Source organism: Mustela nivalis (genome assembly GCF_964662115.1).
Source record: "Mustela nivalis genome assembly, chromosome: 12".
Classification (NCBI taxonomy): domain Eukaryota; kingdom Metazoa; phylum Chordata; class Mammalia; order Carnivora; family Mustelidae; genus Mustela; species Mustela nivalis.
This window is the reverse complement of record NC_139031.1, coordinates 84907448-84932744: the sequence shown is the minus strand read 5'-3', so window position 1 is coordinate 84932744 and position 25297 is coordinate 84907448. Positions and strand designations below refer to the sequence as shown.

At 41.6% G+C, this 25297-nt stretch overlaps 1 protein-coding gene across 20 annotated transcripts in view; it reads left to right on the top strand.

The window, feature by feature from the left end:
- The window catches only part of SRPK2 (SRSF protein kinase 2), a 252202-nt gene that overhangs the window by 120903 nt on the left and 106002 nt on the right, over positions 1 to 25297 (top strand). The window contains exon 1 of one of the 20 annotated variants that reach the window (XM_082691875.1): positions 18869 to 18885. The exons of the other annotated variants lie outside the window; for them this stretch is intronic. The gene's annotated coding sequence lies outside the window, so the exon portion shown is untranslated. Of the gene's footprint in view, positions 1 to 18868; positions 18886 to 25297 lie in introns of those variants that run through there. 20 annotated transcript variants of the gene reach the window in all.

Genomic DNA, 25297 nt, shown 5'->3' with positions numbered 1-25297 from the left:
GTTAAGAGCCAAAGCCATAGAGCTGATGAGTTTAAAAAGTGTCTCCTTTTTTTTTTCTTTTTAAGATTTTATTTATTCATTTGACACAGAGAGAGAGTAGAAGCAAGGGGAGCAGCAGAGGGACAGGGAGATGCAGGCTCCTCACCAAGCAGGGAGCCTGATGTGGGACTCAATCCTAGGACCCCAGGATCAAGATCTAAGCCGGAGGCAAACACTTAACCATCTGAGCCACCCAGGTGTCCCAAAAGTGTCTTCTTTTTACAACACTGAATGAATTTGTACTTCCTCTGTAGAGGAGAATGGTTAACGGCGGAAAGAAAGACTTTGTTAATGTGCAGCCTTGTGCTGTGGTTGTAGTTGTAATGTGAGCCCCTGGAGATGTGGTTTTGATTCCCAGTTCACATGGCTCTGTGAGCACCAGGACCCTCCTTTCTTCTCTGCAGTACACTGCATTTGAATGTCAGCTGTGGGCCTTGCCTGTAGGACCAGGACCCAATGTTGACCATTGTATATATTAGTGCTTCACACTCACTTATCTGATGCTTTCTTTCCTTTTTGTTTTTAAAGATTTTATTTAGTTGTTTATTTATTTGGTTTAAAGATTTTATTTTTAACTAATCTTTGCACCCAGCATGGGGTTCAAACTTAGAACCCCGAGATCAAGAGCTGGATGCTCTACTGGCAGAGCCAGCCAGGCGCCCCTCATCTACCTGATTCTTGAAGTTATTTGAGCTGTGAGCTATACGTGTAAAGGGAAAAGCTTCCTTTATCTGGAAATGCCACTCATCAGCAGATTTAACTCCTGACAGTTCGAGGCAAATGAAAGATTACTGTCACTGGCCAGTTACTGAAATGGTAAAATTTGTAGCTGTCCTCAGCATTCAAAATACCTGGCACTGAAATACGTACATATACTTAATATAAAAAGCTTCTGTTTGGGGTTAGAAAAAAGTTGTGACAGAAGATGAACTAAGTCATCCTTTTCAATTTCTTTGCGTTCTTCATTTCCTTATCCAAATTTTGGCCCTTCCTTGGGGTCTCTGTCCTAGGTCTTTTGCTCTGTTCGTCTGCATTCTCTCTGAAGATGATCTCAACTGTTTCCATGGTGTTGAGTACCATCTGTCTGCTGGTGACTCCCAGATTTCTATCTTAGCTCTCCATTCTGAGCTAGACATATGTATTAACCTGCTTACTTTACATCATTACCTAAATGTCTTTTGAAACCATACCATAAACAAAGTCTTTATCTTGTTTAATCCTTCTTCACTGTGCTGATAGGTTATATGGCCAATCTGTGTCTCACTGTTCTGTTTTGTAAAATGTAGTTGTAAGGGGAGGAGAGGGAATAAATCATGCGTTTGATGTATGGCTGCCCTTAGGGGCTCTGGAGTCACGGACGAAAATTACCCTGTATGTTTAAATGTTAATGCTAAATTTTTCCCTGCTACTGTGGGTTTAAATGAACATTATAAATATCTTTGAAAGAAAGCAGAAGGCACCAGGAAATTTTGCAAGGTATATACAAGGATAGAAAGAATTTCCCTAACTTCACCCCAGCAAATAGTGAGGATTTTTGCTGATGTGGACAGTTGGAATTTGAACTGTGTGGGTGTGCTGATAGAGAACTTTTTTTTTTTTAACAATACAGTAAGTTATTTTTTCTTCCTTATGATTTTCTTGACATTTTCTTTTCTCTACCATACCTTATTGTAAGAGTACAGTATATAATATACAAAATGTGTGTTAATTGTTTCGGTTATCGGTGAGGGTTCCTGGCTATTAGTAGTTATGTTTTGGGGGCCCCAGAGTTACTGTTCAGGATTTGGTGCCCTCACCCCGCACTGTTTGAATGCAGCTGTGTACGGAGTTCTTAAGCTTTTCTTTGTAGCAGCTGCTGGAGCCGCTGTCCTCTCTCTGCCAGATTTCTTGCTTATGTTACTTGTTAACTCTCAAGCTCAAATTAGGGGCCTGCTGTGACCAGGAATGGTCCTTCTGTCTCTCAGATTTTGTCACACTGCTCATTTTAATTTAAAAAAGTGAGTGTTTATAACTTTCTATAGATTCAAAATCCTTGGCATTGCCTTATCCTCTCAATTTGCCTCCCAGTCCACATCTGGTTGGTCCCTGGGGGCTGTTAATTCTCTCACAGAAGTTCTTTCCCAACCGTGTGCTCCCCTGTGACCTTCGTGCCCTGCGTTTACTCCAGTGCTGCTCAGTCTCCTTCCTGACTGCCACTAGCCTATCCCCTCCGCCCATTGTGCCATCTCTGGGATGGCATTCCTAAAAGTCTTACTCATCTTGCTTGAGAAGGTCTTTCACTGTCTGGTGCTCCCCAGCTGTACTTCTTGCTGCCCCGCCGTCTTGGTCTCGCCATCCTTGCTGTGTTCACGGATGCTCTTCCCGCTGCGTGGACCTCACCGCTCTGATAGTAACCCTAGTTTGCACTGCCCCTTCAACACCCCTGCAGAGCATCCTTCTCTTTGTGTCTCCCCGAAAGCCATTGATACATGTGTCTGAGAAGCAGCCTGTCACCCCACGAGACTGTGAGAGACAGTTTTATCCATCTTTGTGCTCCTGGCACCTGGCACGTCTTCTGGCCTGTATAGGAGACACAAACGTTTATCTAAATGAAGGTTTTTCAGTTTCTTTCCCGATTAGTAAGGAAGTTTTCTCTGAGGAAAGATTATTTTTGTCTTTTTTATTAGACAGTATTAGGCAAGGATTCCCTTATTTTATTCTCTTCTGAAAAGCTTTGTTATATGTTTGTTTCTGTAGCTGTTTTGCCCAACCTTGCTGTGCTTGGAAACCCTCACATTGTCTTCGGTGGGATCTCCAGCGGCTTCTGTCTGGTAGCACTCTTTTCTTCTGGAAGTACCTACCTGATGTTTGAATTACCTGTGAGCCACGGGCCTTGGGAGGCATACCAGTTCAGTAATGGCAGAACTGGGACTTGAGCCTTCCACTACCTGTTTGTCTCGTGCACGTTCCCTTGCGTGTGACTGATGGCAGCAGCAAGAACGCTAGGCACAGCTCCCTGGATTAGAGTGAGAAAATTTTGTTGATACCACTTAAATTTTAAGTGATTCACTGAACTGCAGCTATTTGATCAGTATGCTCAAATTTATAGAAAATTATAATCTTGATATCTGAAATTTAAAATTTTGTATATTTTCTCAAATTCCAAGTTTATTAAAATTATCAGCTTTGTTCACAGCCCTAAAATTACCATTTACTATTTAAGGTTGTTTTACAAGTGACTTTAGGATTTTAATTTTAATCTTGGTCACCTTTGCTCCTTCTCCGGTTCCTCAACTATAAAATGACTAACACAGACTTGGAAAATTGAGATTAGAATGTAAAGATGTCCAGCCTTTTTGAACTTTGGCCACACCTCTACCAGAATAAATAAAATGGGGAAGTAGAATTAAATATTTGAAATGCTACTTCCTTGGCATCTTTAAGCCTTCAGAGCTTTCTGTTCTTATATTCAGGTTATAGCTGTAGTCAAGCCGAAGGCTACTCTTAAGGCTTAGAGATGCAGCTTGCCTTAAGATTCATTGGTGAGCACAACTGGCTGCTCATTTGGCTGCTACAGACCAGTCTAGGCCCTGTCCTGAGTGGATGTGAGCTAAAAATAGCTGACTTACTTTGGGTTGGCAAAGCACAAGCTCTGGGTTGTTTTTGTTGCTTGTTTAGGTTGGACTTTGTGTGCCTGCAAGTGGGTCCTTCTATATTCGGTAGAGCCAAGTAATAGTGACTTTGCTTTACTTACCGTGGGGTTTTATCTGCAGCCCTCACCTTCTGCTCTCCAGCCCCCATAAATTTTCAGCCTCCTTCTCACAAACAGGCGAAGGAGGAGGGGAGTTCTTGAGATAGCTTAAGAGTTCTAAGTCGGAAGCGTGGTTTGAGATGATGTTGCTCATTGTATAGAGGCGGTGGCAGACCTAGAAGTGTTGCCTGTCGTAAATCAGGTGAGAATGGCACCAGATAGAAATGACAGCAGGAAATACTTAATTTTTTATTTTAAAAATACATCAGTATATGATTTGGTCCTTGGACTTGGGAAGAAGGTTATTCACAGGAAGTCAGACTGTTGACTATGGCCTTGCCCTGATAACTTCTTCTTGGGGGAAGAATTCCTTTCATGTCTTTAAGCTTTTCCAGTTACCTGTTTGAGAAGCTTGGTAGAGGGAGTGACTGATGATAATGTAAATCCTTGAGAATTGTCTGATCTTTTCCTGGGAGCGGCAGTGGGGACCTGGAAGGGAGGAGGAGCGGCTTTGGCAACAAAGGACCAAATCTGACTTGATCTCCATCCTGTGGGAATCAAGTTTCCCATATGGTGTGTGTGTGTGGGGGGGGTCATCTTGTGGTGATAGATTTATAGGCTTTAAATGTTAAAAAAGCTTTTAAATGTTTATAAAAGCAGGAGGATATATTGAAAAGAATGTTTGGACTTCAGAGCCATGGACCAGAAACTAAATTTTGGCAAGCCACCTAACTTAAATGTTAGGTTTTTGTCTTATTAGTTTATTTATTTATAAGACAGTGAGAGAGGGAGAGAGACAAGCAGAATCTGCTCTGAGTAGGGAGTCTGATGTGGGGATCTGTCCCACAACCCTGGGATCACGTAACTTGAGCGGAAACCAAGAGCCTTAACCGACTGAGCCAGCCAGGCACCCCAGTGTTCTTGTTCTCTAAAATAAAGAGGATAATGCCCAAGGAGGTTATGTGTATCAAGTGGATGTTCAAGAGGCAGTGGGTGGTCTTGTTTTAGGATCCCATGCTTTGGGGCCAGGCAGTCACTGAATTGCTTTGTTTACCTTAGGCAAGCAGGTAACCTTCTCTGGGCCCCAGTCCGTTATGTGTACAAAGCAAATATAAGAATGCATACCAGTCGGGGAATCATGAATTTAGCCATTCAATAAATGGTCTAGGAGCTAGGAGAGGCCGCAGAGAAGGAATGTCTTAAATTGAGCTGGACAGCCCTGTTCTTTACCTCAGTTTGTTATCATCTACTTAATTAGAGTTCTTTATTAGCAACATTACAAAATGGAGTTTACATCCCTTCCTTACTATATAATCTCCTTTTAAAAAGTCATTTTGTATTCTGACACAATTTCAATGCTTGTATAAACTGGTTCTTGATCATTCTTTAAAAGGCAGACAAACAAAATGATAACAAAAATAAAGCATTGAGCTGGAATTGTGCTGCCAAAGGTTACTTTAATTATACATCTCAAGCCAATATTCAAGAGGTACATATGTCTGGTTTAAAAATACTGATAAATAAGCATTTGGGTAAATACCAGGTAATATTTTCCTTGGTGGTAAGTAAAGGCCTCCAGTAAATCAAGAGCATGTTTAAAATAAAACATATGAGAAAAATCATATTTTTAAAAATGTTGTTTCAAAGCAGTGTTCTTTCTCATTCCTCTGTAATCTTTCCATTTTTAGAGGCAAGTGAGGTTCAAAGGTCAACTGTTAGTTCACCCTGTGCTTTCCTGAAACTACAATCTATGTTTAGGCTTTAAATGTTAAAAAAGCTTTTTCCTTCTTCCTTCCCTCCCTCCCGTCATCCCTGCCTGTTTGTAATTTCTCTCTAGGTTTTCTACATGGAGAACTGTACGAACCAGGTATAATATGTAGTGTCTCACACGATTTTTATACCCATTCTGTATTCTTGGGTTTAAAGAAATGTTTTAAAATGTGTTCATTCTATATTCCTTCCAGATAAAATTACTCTTTAACTGTCTTTTCTAAAAGGATAAAAGTAAGTTCATAAAAAATTGACTTTTGACCTTTCAGGCTGAGCCCAGACTATTTGATTCAGAGAGAGAACTTACTCTCCTGTAGGTAAAATATGATGAGTGGAGGTGGGGAAAGTGAGCAGGTCACATCTTCAGAAAAGAACCAGGGAAACAAGAGGAAATACTAGGTGGTAGGTAAGCAGCAGTTGCTGACTAAGGCAGAGAGCCAGAAGCGAAAGCGGCTGCAAAGCAAGATCTCGTTCAGAAGGGGGATAAAAAATAATGAGCGCAAGGGACTCTGGCTTTCATATTCTCATCAACCGTGTATCACTGTTTTGGGATCTGTTCTCTGGTATTCCCATACTTGCACGGTTTTTCTGTTGCTTTGTCTTGTAGAGCACTGTTCTGTCTGCTTCCCTTGAATTAGAGTCTGTTAATGATGTTTTATCTTTTCCCCCTCATCCCATCACTTCTTGTCAGCTCCTAGGAGTCTCTTAGAAACAATGTATTTTGATGATTGGTTGTTCTCCCCTCCAGCCTTCTTAAGGGCTCTGACCTACTTAAAGGGGGAAGAAAACCCTAAAAGATAGACTATTCTGGGTGTGAAGTACTGGATGTACTGCTTCAGCGGTGCCTTGATAATTCAGGAAAGGAGTCCTTTGTTCTCTGTGTGTTTTTTATTGAATGGCTTCCTGTGCAAAGACAAGTTGCATCAGCATTTTTTCTGACTTAAGAAGGAAGGAGTGATGGCTGTATTTTGCATTGTCTGATGGCTAGTTATATTATAGTTTTCTAAGATGTTCTTTAAAATTTTGGATTTGTGAGGACACAGAAAGGTTTACCTTCTTGTTCCCCTTTTTGCCAGTTGATAAAAATAAATCGTGCTAGGAAGAATAATTTATGATTCATACCCTCTTCTGATGAATGGTACAGTTTCTGAAGTAGAGGTTTCTAATCAGTAGGCTGAACTATTCAGATATGTAGGGCAGCTGTACACTTGGATTTGCCAAGGGTAGCCCCAATTTAAGTATGTTTCCTGGCTGACTTATTAATAGGGAAAGGAAAGAAAGAAGCCTTCTCACTATTAAAAATGTATTGGAATAATGAATTATGTGGTCACCTTGGCTTAATGTCTTCATAGATCTGCAGTGTGGTTACTGTGTCCACACTTTCTTCTCTGGGGTCAAATGTCCATTTGGGCAGAAAGCTTGGAAAGGTGTTCCAAAGTGATTGTGGTTGTCTGTCTAGGTGGTGGAATTATGAGCGATGTTACATTCTTCAGCGTATGTGAAGAATTTTCTACTAAACAAAATGAGTTTGGTATTAAAACTAAAACAAAAAACTAAAGACATTTCAAAAATTGTTTATGTTTAACAAAAATAAAATGGGGACTGTATAATGCTGAAGTCTGTCAATCAGGCTTTTGCATTCCAAGCAATATAAACCAACTTTGCCTATTTAAAAAAAAATATTTTATTTGTTTATTTGAGAGAGTAAGAACGCTGCAGAGGGATAGGGAGAGCAGGCTCCCTGCTGAGCAGGAAGCCCATGCCACGCGGGGCTCAATCCCAGGATGGTGGGATCATGACCTGAGCCAAAGGCTGACACTTACCCAACTGAGTCACCCAGGCGACCCCCAACTCTGTCTATTTTAAGTAAGAAATAGTTTATTGGAATGATTGAAGTGCAGTTGACTCTTGAACAGTGCAGAAGTTAAGCGTGCTGACCCTCCAGTAGTAAAAAGTCTGCATGTCATTTTTGACTACCGGAAACATAACCACTAATCGCCTGCACTTGACTGGAGCCCTTCCCGATGCTGACCTAGCACACATTTTGTGTGTCACACCTAACGAGTATAGTCAGGAGAAAGGCAGGTGAGGCATGGGGACTCCTGTCCTAAGAGGAAACTACCCTTAAAAAGAAAAGAGATCCTATCCTGTTATTTTGTACCCCCCGGAAGGACCCTTCCGGCCTTTTTCATGTGAACAAGTACCTGATGGGTAGTGAGCCTGTGGTCAAAAACCTGATTGGGCTACTGGGGCAGGGAGGGTTAATCAGGTTAAAACAGCCCACCAACAATCTCATAAACACCTCCAGACTTAGGAACTCCAGGACCAACCCTCTCGGGTCCCCTCCCTCTTCGGGAGCTTTGTACAGTCCCTCAGTAAACTTTGCTCTGCTGCCCACCACTTCGTCTGGTGGACCTCTTCATTCTTCAGAGGGGTGTGACCAAGTATCAGGGGCATTAAAGGAAAGGAAGTCCTGAAACAACATGTATTATAATACTGTATTCTTACAATAAAGTAAGCTAGAGAAAGGAGAATGTTATTAAAATCATAAGGCAGAGAAAAATACATTTATAGTACTGTACAGTGTTTGTCAATCGTGTAAGCTTCTGTTGTCTGCTGATAACGTGAATTGTCTGTCAGTACCTGCATTGATAGTGTCTTAGATGGTACAGAACACTGTAGCTGTTGCACACATTATTAACACTAGATATCAGAAATGAAAATATAGGAGCACCTGGGTGGCTTAGTTGGTTAAGGTTCCGACTCTTGGTGTCTGCTCAGGTTGTGATCTTGGGATCCTGGGAACGAACTGCATCGGGCTCTGTGCTCAGCAGGAAGTCTCCTTGAGGAGTCTCTCTCCCTCATCCTTCTGCCCCGCTCAGCTTGCGTGTGCGTTCTCGAGTATGCCATCCCTCAGATAAACAAGTCTTTAGGAAAAACGAAAACATAATATGAAAAAGTAGTTTGTATTTATTTACAGGTATAACGATTCATGCCTTCATAATGAAGAAGCAGCAGTACAGAAGAAGCAGTTGTTTTATGGAAGCTTCTGTAATCAGTACAATTGCTTCATGGCAGCCTGGTTTATACACTGGCGAATGAATCGTTACAACATTTTTGTGCCATACAGTATGATAGTCATTCATAATACAGTATTAGAAACATTTTTACAATTAAAAAATCCCTTCCCTGTGATGATAGGATGATGAGCAGTTTCTCTAGGTATGAGAGAGAAAGGTGTAATATACGGTAATTTCTTTTTTTTTTTTTTTTTAAAGATTTTATGTATGTATTTGACAGAGATCACAAGTAGGCAGAGAGGCAGAGAGAGAGGAGGAAGCAGGCTCTGCGCTGAGCAGAGAGCCCGATGTGGGGCTTGATCCCAGGACCCTGGGATCATGACCTGAGCGGAAGGTAGAGGCTTTAACCCACTGAACCACCCAGGCGCCCCCAATAATGTAATTCTTTAAAAGCAGAGTTATAAAATAGAAAATCACGATATTTTGTATTAACTATCAGTCACCTCGTGCCTATGTAAGGATAGGCTGTCCACGTCCATGCAGGTCTTGGACACGCGATGTTCTTTATGGGGAATGTGAAGGTGGTGATGGTGATGACAGGGAAACATCTCATGCGGTGCTTGTCCTGCACTTCTTAGATCTTCATACAAAGACATGCACATACACCATGGATGTGTATCACCTGCACGGCATGATGATTGTTTAGTGTTCATGACGTGGAGGTGGGTCATCATGGAGTCTTCCTCCTTGTCGTCTTGGGGTTACGTGGCCTGAGGAGGAAGTAGAAGAGGGGTCGGGACGGTCTTTCTGCCTCAGAAGGGGCAGAGGTGGAGGTGATGGAAGGCAAGGCCGCAGAGGCGGGCACAGTGGGTGTCACCCCCTGGGAATACGTCGTAATGTTAGATGACTTCTGCTATTTCACGTCTCTGAAAATGTCTCTGTCTGGTACCTGTCCGTCTTGCACTGTTTACTTTAGATTCGGGGCCTATATCACAGGTCCAGGTTGTAAAAGAAATCAAAAGCAGTCTAGATTGTCCAATGTCTGTTTTCTGGCGCTGCTTCTCCTGCGACGACTTCTTCCTCATCATCTGGCGGTATCCGAGAGCACTCATCTCCAGCCAGTTCTCTCTTAATTCCTCTGGTGTGGTGTCAGTTAGCTCTTGAGTTTCACTGAAATCCATATCTTGAAACCCTTTACCCACCCACCATTTTTGCCATATCAACGGTTTCTTTCATGATTTCCTTGATTGGTTCTGTCATAAATCCTGTGAAGTCATGCACAACATCTAGACACCATTTTCTCCAGCAGGAATGCCTTGTTTCAGACTTGATGGCTTTCATGGCTTTTTGGGTAACCACCATGGCCTCTTCAGTGGTGTAATCCTTCTAGACTTTAATGATGTTCTGTCAGGTTCTCTTCCACAGTGTTCACAATCCATTCCATTATACACCACATGTGTAATGAGCATTAGTGACCCTGATCTAGAGGCTGAGTTAGAGTCATTGTGTCTGAAGGCAAGTAGTCCATTTTAATACCTTTGGTGCTAATCTCTTGGGGTTCTGGGTGGTTGGGAGCATTGTCCAATCAAAAGAACTTTAAAAGGCAGCTCTTACTAGCAAGGCACTTCCTGACTTCAGAGACAAAGCCTGAGGGAACATCCAGAAAAAGGGGTTCTCATTGTCCAGGCCTTCTTGCTATACAACCAAAAGACTGGCAGCTGCTGTTTATCTTGGCCCTTCTGGGCTCTGGGGTTAGCAGCTTTGCAGATAAGGGCAGTCCTGGTCATAGGCCTAGCTGTGCTTGCACCAAACAGTAGAAGCAGACTGTTCCTTCCTTCTTTCCTTCAGTCCTGGTGCTCCCTTCTCTGCCTGACTTACAAACGTCCTTTGTGGCACTTTTATCCAGAATAGGGCACTTTGGTCTGCATTAAAATCTATGCAGGCAGCTCTCCTTTCTCCTCAGTAATTTTCTTAATGGCATCTGAGAGAGAAGTCATTTGCTGTCCTTGGTTGGCAGAACTGCTTCTCCTGTTATCTTAACTTTCTTTTTATTATTAATTAACTAACTAATAAATTAATTGATTATTGTGTTCTCTTAGTCACTATACAGTACAACATGAGTTTTTGATGCAGTGTTCCATGATTCATTGTTTGCATATAACACCCACTGCTCCGTGCAAGCCATGTCCTCCCTAATACCCACCACGGGGCTCACCCATCCCTCCACCCCCTTAACTTTTCTCTTATTGCAGTTATCACACCATCCTTTGCTGACATTAAATTTTCCAGCTTTAGAGCATTCACTTGCCTTTTACTTGAAGTTGTCATGTAATGAATGACTTGGCTTTTTCTTGAATCCTCTTAGTTTAGAGGTATATCTTTCATTTCTCCATCCTGCACCCACATAAAAGCTGCATTTTCAATACAGGATAAAAATGTGTTTTGCAGAAAGTCCAAGGTTTTTGTGGCTCCTGGCATAGCAGCAGCGACAGCGTCATCGACTTCCTTTTCTTTCTTCTAAGCGGTCCCTACGCTGGATTCGTTTATCTTGAAATGGTGGACACCGTAGCTGCAGACCTCAGTCCGCATACACAGCAGGCAGTTGAACTTTTTCTTGTAAGGTCATGCTTGCTGGGAGCGCTTCTCACATCATCTGTGGCACTTCTTATGGGTCCCTTGGTGTTATTCAGGGTTTACGGTCTGGCACTAAACACAGCGAAAAACACATGAGACCTGAGAGAGATCACTTTTACCGAGATACACAGCCTCCTGGAGAGAGAGCCCGCTTGTGCCGTGATGAGGGTCACTCAGTGCTGTAGGTGGGCGCTCGCACCCTCGAGTCCCCTGCACTGGCGGCAGAGGTGGCTCTGAAGTTACTGCGGTAGTGCAGGCTGAATTAGTTCATTTTGTGCAGTTATGATTTAATACTGCATCTTTGTTTCTATTTCTCTTGACTGCAAATGGTGCCATGTATAGTCCATATGGATGTATGTAAGTTTTTATAAGCTTTTTTTTTTAAAGATTTTATTTATTTGACAACAGATCGCAAGTAGGCCAGAGAAGCCGGCAGAGAGAGAGGGGGGAAGCAGGCTCCCTGCTGAGCAGAGAGCCGGAAGCGGGGCTTGATCCTAGGACCCTGGGATCAGGACCCAAGCTGAAGGCAGGGGCTTTAACCCACTGAGCCACCCAGGCGCCCAAGTTTTGATAAGTTTTAACCCCCCCCCCCCCCGATTTTATTTAATTGAGAGAGAGCGAGCCTGCCAGTGTACAAGGAGGAGAAGGGGTGGAGGAAGAGGGAGAAGTGCCCTCCCCCTTCCTGGCTGTGCAGGGAGCCTGCCCTGGGGCTCCATCCCAGGACCCTGGGATCATGACCTGAGCCGGAGGCAACTGACTGAGCCACGCAGGCGTCCCTAAATTTTAACCTTTTATAATTTGTGTATATTTTATGATAATTAAATGATAAAGGAGATTAGTATCTCTATATATTTTATGTATTTCTGACATACTTAATTTTTTCCTTTTTTTTTTTTTTTAATATTTCTAGGCCATGCAGTTTGTCTGCCTGTTTATTCAAATTGTCAGAGATCTCCAAAAAATTTTACAATATTTTATTGAAAAAAATCTCCAGTCTACTTATAGGGGAAATTTTTTACAGTTCAAACCCCTATTGTTGTAGGGTCACAGATGTAAGTGGTGGAACAGCAGAGAGGCTGGGGGACCAGTAGAGAGGCAGCAGCCACCGCCATTTCCTGGGGTCAGCCTGGGGACATCATGGCTCCTGCACAAGTCCCAGGGCTGTGGCCGGACCCCTCCTGCAGTGCTTTTCCTCCTGGGCTACGGGGTTGTCCTTTGCCCTTTCAGGAGCAGGTACAGATCCTTTCTTCTACTGCAGGAGTGAGAGGCAGAGTTTCAGGGTGACTCCGTTATGAACTTCTTTCATCATCTAGGCACACCCAGGAGATGAGCATTGTCATCATCATTGTAGTCTAGTTATCTTGATACCCTGTCTCTTAGGCATTTGAATGAGGCATGCACCCTCTAAAAGGCATTTGCTCTGATTTGAAAATGACCATTAATTACCACTAGTTGAGAGTCCCAGGTCATGTTGCTTTGCTGTCTCTTACCCTGCGTGATTCTGCCCTTACTTGGGCCCATTGTCGGTTGGTCAGTCGGGGCATGGAGCGGTTTTTCTTAACAGCGAGGTTGATGTAGATACGGCTTTGCCTCTAGCTCTGGACTCTTCTGCTCATGAGTTGTTTCAAACTTAATAATACTGTAGCATTTTGAGTGCTGTAATTGTCAGAATGTGCTGCTGCTGTTACTGGTTGTTTATAAACAGTTAAACGCTTTCCCTGAAATCAGTTCAAGAGTTATGTGTATATAGTGAACCTAAAACCAAGCAAGAAAAATAGAAATCTCTTGTGTTAGTGGTTCTGGATACGCTTTCTTAGGTTCTTAAAGTTTGGCTTATGGTTTTAATAGAGCACCCCAGTGGCTCAGGTCTGGTGGCAGAAGCCATCTGTGTGAGAACGCTTCACTTACTAGAGTCAGAGGCATTCAAGTTTTTTTTTTTTTTTTAAAGATTTTTATTTATTTATTTGACGGAGAGAGAGATCACAAGTAGGCAGAGAGGCAGGCAGAGAGAGAGAGGAAGGGAAGCAGGCTCCCTGCTGAGCAGAGAGCCCGATGCGGGGCTCGATCCAAGGACCCCGGGATCATGACCTGAGCCAAAGGCAGAGGCTTAACCCACTGAGCCACCCAGGCACCCCAACATTCAAGTTTTTAAACATACATGGTAATTACAGGAAAAATTTCGTGGCCTCAAAGTTAAGTCTGATTTACACGTTTCTAATCAGAAGTGGAATGTGGGATTGAAGTAGTGTTTAGAGTCCCTTGCAGGGATGAAAAATATTTGGGTCCCAGAAGAATTACCAGCTTAAATGGTTTTCTCCTCTGAACTTTCAGTTGTCTTAGTAAGGAAGATCTGTGTGATGAACACGATATTTGCACATTCTTCTTCTAGGAGTTACAACATTTAATTGATCCAAGTAAAGGTGTAAGTGTGTTTTGAGAATGTGCTGAGTAGGTTGCATAATTTAGTAGACTTGTACTAAGGAGTGGAGATCCGCAGGAGATTATGACAAATCATATGTTGGATTTTCTATTCTAACTCTTTTTTTTTTTTTTTAAAGATTTTATTTATTTATTTGACAGAGAGAAATCACAAGTAGATGGAGAGGCAGGCAGAGAGAGAGAGGAAAGCAGGCTCTTCGCTGAGCAGAGAGCCCGATGCGGGACTCGATCCCAGTACTCTGAGATCATGACCTGAGCCGAAGGCAGCGGCTTAACCCACTGAGCCACCCAGGCGCCCCTCTATTCTAACTCTTTTCCTTTAAGTTTTAGGTTTAATCATTTTGGCAGCCACAGAGTGGTCTTTCAGAAAGTCACCTTTTCTTTTTTTTTTTAAGTAGGCTCCATGGCTAGGGTGGGGCTTGAGCTCAAGACCTAGGCTGAGATCCGGAGTCAGATGCCTAAGTGACTAAGCCACCCAGGCGCCCCCAGAAAGTGACGTTTCACACCAAATCTGATCAGAAGCATAAAGCTTGTGGGTTGTTGTTACTTTGGTTGGTTGTTTTGTTTTTGAGATTAGTTTCTGTGCACTGCTGTGAAATCTCTTGAGTTTCTGGTAGTCTCAGCAAGCTGATGATGCGTGGTGTTCCGGCAGCTCTCCAGACCCAGGGCCAGTCGTGGCAGAAACCTGACTTCACAGTATCACCTGCTATAATTTAAAGTGAATCCTCAAACCATTATCTGTCTGCTCAGAGACATTATGTCATCTCTGCGTCCTGCAGCACTGTGTGGGACAGTGATCCCAAGCTGCTGCTCTGGTTCCAGCTCTGCGTTTGTGGAGGGGTTCGCTTGACTCTTTTCATTTATTTATAGCTCCTTAATAAAAACCTCGAAGCATTTCATTTTAACTGCTTAAATTTGGTATTTCTCACCTGGTGTCCCTAACTTGTTGGTACATTCTGCTGCACTGGTTTGCCCTCCTCTCCTTTCACTCTGTCCGGCAGGCACACTGCGGGGCACTGTTGTCAGCAGTATCATATTGGAGGGAAGATGTTTGGTTTATGTCTCAAAGATTTGGGGTTTTCTAATCTTGGACCCATCATTTACTAACTGCGTGATCTGAAGTGGGTCTCTTATATTGCTCTAAAATCTGTTTCCTAATCTATAAAATGGGAATAAAACCTACTTTTCCCTCCTACAGCTGAATGAGAAGAGAGATTATTTTTTGGTGAACCAGCCACCTGTACATCATAACACATCATTGTTTGACATGCCACTAAGAAAGTTCATTGTGTATTAAACTATATTACACCATTGATTACAAAATGCATCTTGCGATCAAAAATTTAAAATGAGAAAAATATACATTAAACTAAGTGAAATGTGTTGTATATGACATCTCCATTCTCCATATTGCTGTCACAGTGATATTTTAAAAATTACAAGTCTTGTAATGTCCTTTCCCTGCTTGAAATTCATCAGTAATTCCCCATAACCTAAGGACACAGTCGAAACCATTCATGTCATAAACAGGGGCCAGTGTAATCTGGACCTGCGTTTGGTGCCCAACGCACTGGCATCACTTGGGGACTTTTTAGAAATGGGACTTCTCAGACCCTATCCCATTTCTGTGGAACAGAAACTTGGGGATAGACCCAGGAGCTTTAACAAGCTTGTCAGGAGCTTCTGATTTACGCCAGTTTGAGAACTTTGGTCTAGGTCAAACCTATTTTAAGTTTCTCCCCCTGCCCTTACTGTTATGTGTACTTAAGTTAATGTAGAAGTAGTGGGACTGCTTGGATATAAGGTGAGTACTCCCCTTCCCAGAAATTATCCCCCAGAGAAGAGCAGTGCGGGCATCTCTCATGTTGGGGGTAGGGGCTGTCTCAAGGACATTATTTTGGATAGCAAAGAATTCTTTGTGACGACACACTATAAATCAAAATGATTTGAATCAGTGCTTAATTTCAGATATTTTTAAAACTCACTAGTGGAAGTAGTTTTTAAAAAGGCAAAAGCATTTTAACACTGATTTTCTTTTTTTTTTTTTTTAAAGATTTTATTTATTTATTTGAGAGAGAGACAGTGAGAGAGAGCATGAGAGGTGAGAAGGTCAGAGGGAGAAGCAGACTCCCCATGGAGCTGGGAGCCCGATGCGGGACTCGATCCTGGGACTCCAGGACCGTGACCTGAGCCGAAAGCAGTTGCTTAACCAACTGAGCCACCCAGGCGCCCTAACACTGATTTTCTAATAGTCCTCACAGTTGCTGGTGTTGACCATCTAATGCCTTTTAAAGATCACCCAAAAGGCAAAAACATTGGTGATTGTGATGTGGAGATTGTGTGTGTGTGTGTGTGTAAATCAAATGGCTAATCAAACGAATAGTTATTTCTGAGTTGGGATAACAGGTCCACAGGCAGTATTATATTTATTTAAATAAAAACAAGAACAAAACTGCTTTGCCAAAGGGTTAGAAATAAAGATGCTTTAATTTGGAAAACCCATTTTAGACTAAAGAATTGGTTTTACTGATGGATACAGTGATGACCAAGATGCATATGAAGCATTTGAATAAACTTGCTTCATGAATGTAAGAAAAACAATCTGAACAGTATTTTATAATATGCATTTCACTATATATGCTTTAGGTATAATTAAATATTATAAGTAAAACATTTGATTGTTTCACCTCTATACCTAGAATTTTACCAAAAATTTTGGGGGAGTAATTGTCTAATCATATTTACAGTTTCAAGAAAACTCTGCTGTCCTCTCTGCCTGGAATGGTCTAGCACCCCCTTTCTCTTTGCAGGCTTCTTTGTACTCTTTAAAATTCCTTTCCCATCCTCTCCTTACGTTTACTCTACCCCTATCTCCCCAGACCCTTGAGGTTAAGAGTACCGTTTCCTACCTGTAGCAGCTGGTACTTGCTCCATGTCAGTGCACCTGTCTTCACTGCTTTCCTGCTTTGTTTTGCTTTATTTCTTCTATTAGTGTGTGAATTATTTTAAGGCTTTCTCTTTGGGTAATTCATAACCGGTGTAAGGAGCACGGGCTTTATAGACCGTCTTGGTTTGAAGGACAGCTTAGCTACTGCGTAGGTGTATCACCTAGCGAAAGTCACTTCATCTTTCTCAGTCTCCAGGAATTGAAAGTAATAGTTTGTTACGTTATATTGAGGATCGAATGAAGTGTGACAGTTAAACATCAGTAAATACTTATTATTCAGTTCTGTCTTTAATGTCTCATAGGGACTCAAGATCTCTTTAAGTGAGATAGAAGAGTTTTATCTAATTTACACTCCATTATCTCTGAATAGATCAAAAAGCAATTGTAGCCCATAGGAGAAATATTAGTGTATGTTTCAAAATCTTATTTACTAACTTATCTGCATTGTTTCAAACAGTATTTGTTTAATTCTGTCTCTTAAAATATTTACCCACAATCTGACGTTCCAGTGGCAACTACTGACACACATCTGGACTCCTTTCCTTACCTCTTTTTTCTTTGTATGTGACTGAGTTTATTTTTATTTTTATTTTATTTTAAAGATTTTATTTATTTATTTGACAGATATCACAGGTAGGCAGAGAGGCAGGGGGGGGGGGAAGCAGGCTCCCTGCTGAGCAGAGAGCCCGATGCGGGGCTTGATCCCAGGACCCTGAGATCATGACCTGAGCCAAAGGCAGAGGCTTAACCCACTGAGCCATGCAGGCACCTCTACTAATATAAACATTTTAACAGAAAAATGTTTGGAATGTTTTCCATAGACAAATTCCTAAGGAAAAATCACAAGAGAGACCATATTAAAGGTTTCTGATCCATATTGCCTGGTGATTCTAGCAATTTATGTTTGTCAGTGGCATACGAGTGCCTTTGTCAGTATATCTTTATCTGTGTAGATGGTTGTTTTTGAAGACTTGGAACAGGGGCACCTGGGTGGCTCAGTCGGTTAAGCATCTGCCTTTGGCTCAGGTCATGATCTCAGGGTCCTGGGATGGAGCCCTGCATTGGGCTCCCTGTTCAGCGGGGAGCCTGCTTCTCCCACCCCCCCCCCCATCCCCTCTCTCTCTCTCTCTTTCAAATAAGTAAAATCTTAAAAAAAAAAAAAACCCAAAACTTGGAACCAATGTGAAAGGTGTATCAAGGGCATCTCATTGGTACATGTGCCTTTTTATAGGAAAATAAATCTGTTCTTTGGGTAGATCCATTTTAGCTTCCTGTGTTCCTCCAGTCACGTTGCTTACCTTGTCCCATTACCCTTTCTAAGGCACACATGGTCTTGTCCTTTTCCTGTCCTCCGTTTACTGCTTGCTCGCCCTTCTGCCGATTGTAGAGCCTGGCAGAGCCGGGGCGCAACTGGGGTCCGCGCTGTCTTCAGGGCTGAGTTTGCTGCTCTCCTGGAGTGCCCTGTTCGCCGCCACCTCTCTCCGGGACATGTCCTTCTAGTCCCATCCAAGTGTCTTCATCATTTGTTAAAGGAGCACTTTGTCCTTCCCTTAAAGGAGTCTGTGGTTTTGGTCACTTGGATCCTCGGGTGCTCTGGCTGTCCAACTGGCTTCATTGGTGCTCTCGGGTTTTCAGGCTGGAAGAGGAGGGGGGTCAGTCTCCCGTCAGGAAATGTCCCCCCACCTGGATTCTCTCTCGGTCAGGACCGAGCTCAGGTCCACCCTCTGTGAGACCTTTCTGGATATCTAAGCCCTTATGATGTTCGTCAGAACCATTTCGTTCTCAAAAGCTGTTTTCAGGTGGTCGCCTTGGCTTCTGGGCGGGGTTCCTGGGACAGTGACTCTGCTTGCCTGCTTCTGGGTCCCTTCATCTGCGCCGGTGCACACAGATGCTCCCTATGTGGTCGCTGTACCTCTCGCCCCTCGTGGCCTCCGTGCCGGATGTTAACGGAACCAGGACCTGTCCCTGTGCTCCTCTCAGGGGTCCTCGCGCCAGCATTTTGTCCCTGCGCTCCCTCTCCATCTGTAGGGCGGGGTGTGGGAGGAGAGGGAAGGAGAGAATTCTCTGTCACAGCAAAGCTTGAGGCCGTCTGTCTGATGTAATCGAGGCCCTGTCTGTGTCTGGGTTTGCCCTACGTTAGCAGGAAGGCCCTTTAAAGCAGGCCTGTCCTTTCGCATCTTAGGGTGGTTTCTCCGCTTCCCCTGCTGAGCTGAGCTCCCTGCCCCTTTCTTGCCCTCTCGGGTACCAGCCTTCTCAGCAACTGTCGGTAGGCCCGTGGCTTTCCAGCATCAACACCACAGTGAAAAGTAAGCGAACAGGCTGCTGCTTCTGGAGCAGTAGTTGTATGTAATCAGCAGAAACTCTGATGTTTCTGTATAAAAGAGATAAATGACTGTAGATATTAATTTACTCCAATGTAAACAAAAAGGTGTTTTGGTGTCCTCTTCCAATATCGTTTCTGTGGCCCGATACCACACATGTAAAGGACTTGGGTTACATCTTTGCTATTCCCTTTAGTATCTAGATACTGGAGATTCAGAAATTTCTGTTTTAAACATTTTTTGAAGAGAGAAATATTTTCAGAAGGTTGATGTGCCTTGTAGCTGCAAATGTAAATTTTCTAAGTTTTTCCAAAAGCTTTGAATCCAGGCACTGTACTGTTCTCCTAGCAAGTTAATTTTCTGCAAGCAGTGGGCTCTATCCATTCCTGGTGTCACACACTTCTCCCGTCCCAGCGTAGGATGTTGGTTTGGGCCATCTTTCATATTTTTGTTATTAAAGCTTTCCCTTTTTAAAATAGTAGATTAAAAATACTAAAAATAGCTGGTGAGTATGGAAATTCGCCTCTATCAGTTATTTCCCCTCTTCCTCACTCCTGTGAGGGTCAAAGTAGGTTGTGAGATGTTTGCTGTGCTTTTTAAAACAATGTCTTTTTAAATGAAAGACAAAAGAAAATACACTTCTTGGGCCTCTCAGAACTGCTTTGTGTTATTAGTATAGGATATTGGATTTTCTGGATAATTAAGTATAATGAAGTATGCTGTAGCTACCTCAATTTTTACCCTTCCTCCCCCATAATCTGGAAGAGGGCATTCCATTACTATATTTTTAGTGCTTTTAATATTTACATGATTGACAGAAGAACTGTGACAAGGTGAATACATTAAAATCTAAAATGTTTTTCCTTAATAATGTATTCTGTACTTAAAAAGTACTATTGAGAATTACTGGTTCAATTAATGGTAATAAAGATTCTAGCAGCACATTCTCCTTTAAAGGGATTTCCTGTGGTCTGTGGCATATGGTGTTTGTTTGACAGCAGATGAGGTAAGGGTATAATAATTCAAAGGAAAGGTGGCTCTAGGAGGGTGATGGGGAGAATTAATTATAGTTTTAAGACTCGTTAAGCCGTCTTGTTGGACTTTTCCTTCATTATTTTCCTTGATATGATTCTGGGTCCCCAGTTACCAAGCTTAGATCAGATTGGTCTGTTTTCTGTTCTGCAAAATGAAGGATAATAATGCCCTCCATGATAGTGTTGTACAGAGGAGTGAGTGAATAAGCATTATGTCAAGAGTTTAGGATGATACCTAGCACTCATTTAATCTCAGTAGTTATTACGTATAATACTTCTGTTATATTCTTTATACTGGTGGCATGGACACAGGAGTGGAGAAGTAGGTGAACATGTTTTGTTCATGTTCTTGCCGATGTCTATGAATTGACTAGAAGATAACCATGTAAATGTCTTGAGCCTGGTGAGGGTGTGGTGAAGTGAAGCTGGATGGGAGATGACAAGTATCTGTGATGTGTAATGGGTTCTGAGCTGTGAAGAAATTCTGGATTTGAGGCATAATGTGGCTTTTGAGGAATGGTTGCATCGTTGAAAGAGACAGGATTTTTAAAATATTGGAAAATATTTAAAATATTGGAATTTTAAAAATTATTTAAAATAAATATTTTAAATAAATAAATAAATAAATATTTAGAATAAATATTTTAAATAAATAATAAATATTTTAAATAAATAATAAATATTTTAAATAAATAATAAATATTTAAAACACATATTTTAAAGAATTTAAAAATATTGGAATATTAGGATCTTGTGAGGTGTTGCAAAATCTGAGGGTAAGTGTGAATTCTTCCAAATTCATAATGAAGTGTTTCTGAAAACATTTTTTATCTTCAAAGCCAGGCTATGAATTTGGAACCCAAGGGAGAAAACCTAGAAAAGACAGGACTGTGCCTACCTAATGTTCCTTCAACCAGAGACACTCTTCAGATTTACATTCTGATTGTTGATTGTGTGTCAGTGCTTTAACTATTTTCTGTAGTCTTGATGTCTTTGTACATTGAAATTCCTCTGGGTGAGGTTATAAAATAACAGAGATGCCTTACTTTGGGGGCTCTTTGGGGAGAATTTCTGGGAGATTGTCTTCAAACTCAGGGACATGGATTTTGGGAGGCATAAGCTTCTTATCACCTGGTAAAGCCTTGGGATAATGTCCAGTCAAATCCTGGGCTCAGATCCTTTCTGATTTTTGTTAAGCTCTCTGGCTCACTGTATGGCTTACTTCACTTGGCTGGTAGCCCCATATCTTCCCTTATAAAGCCTCAAGTGAACAATGCCAGCTTAATAGGAAAATGATAAGCTATGCATTTAATTTTACTTAAAAACATATATACTTAACATGGAGCTATAGTTCACATAGCATATAGTTAACTCATCTAAAAAGCACAAGTCCATGGTTTTGATATATTCACCCAATTGTGTAACCATCACTAGTAAATTTTAGAACATTTTTATCACCCCAAATGAAATCCTGCCCCCTATAGCAGTCACTCCCCATTTCCCATTGGCCTCCAGCCCTAGGCAACCACTAATCTGCTTTCTCTATAGACTTGCATAGTTTGGACATTTGGTACAAGTAGAACCATGTGTTTGGTTACTGACTTCTTCCACTTACCATAATGTTTCGTTCTTGATTCCTTCTTACTGCTGAATAATAATACTCTGTTGCACACATACACTACATTTTGTTCATCCCTTCATCAGTTGATGGACATTTGGGTTTCTGGTTTTTTGGCCCTTTTAATTGATGCTGCTATGAACATTCTTGTGCAGATTTTTGAGTCAAAAATTTTTTTTGTTTGTTTGCTTCTTTATTGGGTATATTTAGAAGTGAAACTGTTAGGTCATATGGTAATGCCTATGTTTCCGCTTCTGTAGAGACTGCCAGACGGTTTACCAGAGCTGCTGCACTTCCTTGCATTCCACCTGCAGTGTAAGGGATTCCCAGTTTTCCCACATCCTTGCCTGCACTTGTTACTAGCTTTTATTTAATTGTTATAGCCATCCTATTGGGTGTGAAGTGGTATCTCACTGTGGTTTTTATTTTTATGACCCTGATGGCTAATGATCTTGAGCATCATTACTTATCATCATGCGCTTACTGGCTATTTGTTTATCGTCTTAGGAGAAATGTCTGTTAAGATCTTTTGCTCAATTTTAAATTGAGTCATTTATCTTTTTTATTACTGAGTTGTAAGAGTTCTTTATTTGCTTTCAGTTATTGAATTTGGGAGTTACGGTGCCTTTGATTCTGGGGGAAAAGGGGCTAAGCGACAGTTAATAGTCACAGTTGTCACCACTTGCTACTAAGGTGTCTCCAGTAATTTAACACAGAAGGGTAGAGTAAGTGAGAGATGAGAAGGGATTAGCTCCTGGTGCAGATGAAAGCAGTCACTGCTCTTATCCTTATATCCCAGTCAGGATATTCTTTTGATTTAACCCAAACTTTGGCGGGGAGCTTTCTTTCTGAGGGAAGGTCTTTGCTGCTGGTGACAAGGAAATCTTTTTAAAGCATGAATTTTGTTTCTTCCTTGAACACATGCACAGTCTTTTTTTTTTTAAGTAAAAAGTTTTGCTCTTATTTTTGTGTATTGTGAAGTACATAAATGTAATCCCTAAATGCTTCACAGGCAGGTAAGATTTTGTATTTATTTTACTTAAAATAGAATTAGGGGCACCATGCTGGCTCAGTCAGAAAAGCATGTGACTCTTATCTGTGGGTGGTAAGTTCGAGCCCCATGTCGGGTATTGATGTTTCTTTAAAAAAATAAACTTCAAAAAAGCATTAAAAAAATACAACAGATTTACTATTTTGGCATACTTATTACCGTATTTTGGAGGCCTTTAGATTCTGAGACGCAACAGAAGTTTGTATTTGGTAATAAAACTATATTTTAAATTTAACTTTGGGGTGCCACAGTGGCTCATTCAGTTGAGTGTCCAACTCTTGATTTCGGCCCAGGTGATAATCCCAGGTGGTTTCCAGCCCCGAATTAGGCTCTTCACTTCATGTGGAGTCTGCTTGTCTTTCTCCCTCTCTTCTTCCCCCACAACTCACTCACTCTCTGTGTCTGTCTAAAGCGAATAAATAAAATCTTTTAAAAAAACAGTTAATTTTATTAGCACTCTTCACAGCTTTTAAATTCTGCAGCAGCATTGTTCAGTAGAGCACACTGTGATGGAAGTACTCTGTCCAGTATGGTAAACAGGCCTGTTGCGTGTAGCTGTTGAACACTTGAGACGTGGCTGATAAGACTGCTGAGTCTTTAGGTTAATTTCTTTAATAGTTAAAACTAGAATTTAAATAGCCACATGTGGTTAGTGGCTATGTTGCCCAAGTTCTAGATGCTACAGGTGTAGAGCCTCACTAATCTATTATGTTTTTGGAAGTATGAATTCAGCTCTAATGAAATTGTTACAGGAAATAAGGGCAGTGTGTTTTTGGCAAATATTTTTACTGAATGTATTTTCTATTTTCTCTAGTCTGAAGAGTGCCTGTTTTCTACGTGGAGCCTATTAAACTTTATAAATAAAGTTAAATTTCTGTGTCTATCTGTAATTACAATGTAGAAAATGGCTGCACAGATTTTCACCAAATTTAGAAGGTTTCAGATGTTGTGAGTGAAAATATAAACTGTGTGTCCTGCTTAAGACTGGGTTTGGGGAGTACGGTGGCTGTTGCCTGGAAGAGGCTAATGGATGGTGGGAAGCCCTCCTTGCCACACCTAATCCAGGACCCGGAACAGACAGGACCAACTCGTGGGTTGAAGTATGAATCTTAAGTAGAAAGTAACTAGGGCGGCGATTCTGACTGCTGGTTGGCCTCAGTCTGTAGCTTGCTCCAGGGATAGCAGCCGCAGTGATTCTCCAGTGCAAATGGAGAGGGCTGGTTGCTAGGCTTAAATAAATTACTCACCGTCTTTAAGATGGAAGAGGAAGCCAAATTTTATTGACAGTTTTTGGATGGTGGCAGTGTTAACATTATGAAAGCTTCAGAAAGGAAAGGGAATCACTTGATTTGATGTTTTAACACCCTTTTTATATTTAAGCTCGTGTGTGTCTTGTGTTCATGAAAAGTTTAACTTTGATTTAACAAGGTTTAAAATGTTTAATTTTAATTTTTGGGGGGGGCAAAAGAGGATGTTTAGTTCACTTTAAATGGTAGATAAACATACTAAATTCATAAAAGTAAACAGGGATAATGGCGAGATGTATTTTAACTGGCAGTTTGCAGTTCAATTTAGAATTCTGCATGTTCCAAAATGGAAGAAGGTGGCAAGCTGAAATGTGAGCCAGCCGTAACTGTACGACAAGTGAGGGGTGTGTTCGTGGGGGAGAGTGGGTTAAAGTCTTTTCTGAGGAAAGGATAGAGACTCTGGATTCCTAGAAAGAAACTCTGACAAATAACTTGCTCTTTTTGGGGAGAAAATGATGGAATATTACAGAGGACATAAAAGCTCTCGAATATAGGGACACTTGGGCGGCTCTATCGGTTATATGTTCAACTCTTGAGTCTGGCTCAGGTCATGATCTTGGGGCCCTAGGATGAAGCCCCAGATCAGGCTCTGCACTCAGCCCCTCTTCTTCTTCCCCTTGCCCCAATCATTTGCACACACTCCCTCTCTTTAAAAAAAAAAAAAAAAAAAGGCACTGAAATATAAAACTAGAGAGGGCAGGGTGATTTAATATTGTGTGGGAGTTATTAGTCTGTAGATGCTGCTGGGACAGTTGGTTCTCCCTATGGGATCAACGAGAGCTAGTGCGCTACCTCACACCTCAAAGAACATTTCCAGGTGCATAATTACCTATGTTACCAGTGGATCAGAGTTGAAGATGTGCATAGCCCGTTGATTAGAGCTTTTACTTCTGGGTATATACCTTCAAGTATTGGTTTTCATGTTTTATTCCTTTGTGACCCACTGCGTACACAGAACTTTGCACGTAGAACTGAAAGTTTTTTAAAGAAACAATCCTCATAGTAAATCAAACACACTTTTCTACATTATTCCATTTTTGATAAAATACTGCTGTGACCCAGGGCCCTGGTTTCACGAGCTCCTGGGTGTAGCTTTACAGAGACTGCCTTTGGGGAACACTTGTGCATGTGCATAAGGAGACGTGCGTGACAATTTCAGCATGTCTGTAATAATGTAAAGTGATACATGTTAAAGTATAAAAATGTGCATAGGTACTATGAACCTTAATTTTGGGATAGCTCTTAACAGTAGAAGGGTGGGGGGGATCTGAGGGTCTTCAAGTCTGTCTGTTTTAAGTTAGTCTCTGATCTAAAATGGTCTGAAGCACATGGACAGGGTTACAGTTTGTAAACATGGCAGCTGCACATGCTTTGTTGTATGCTTGAA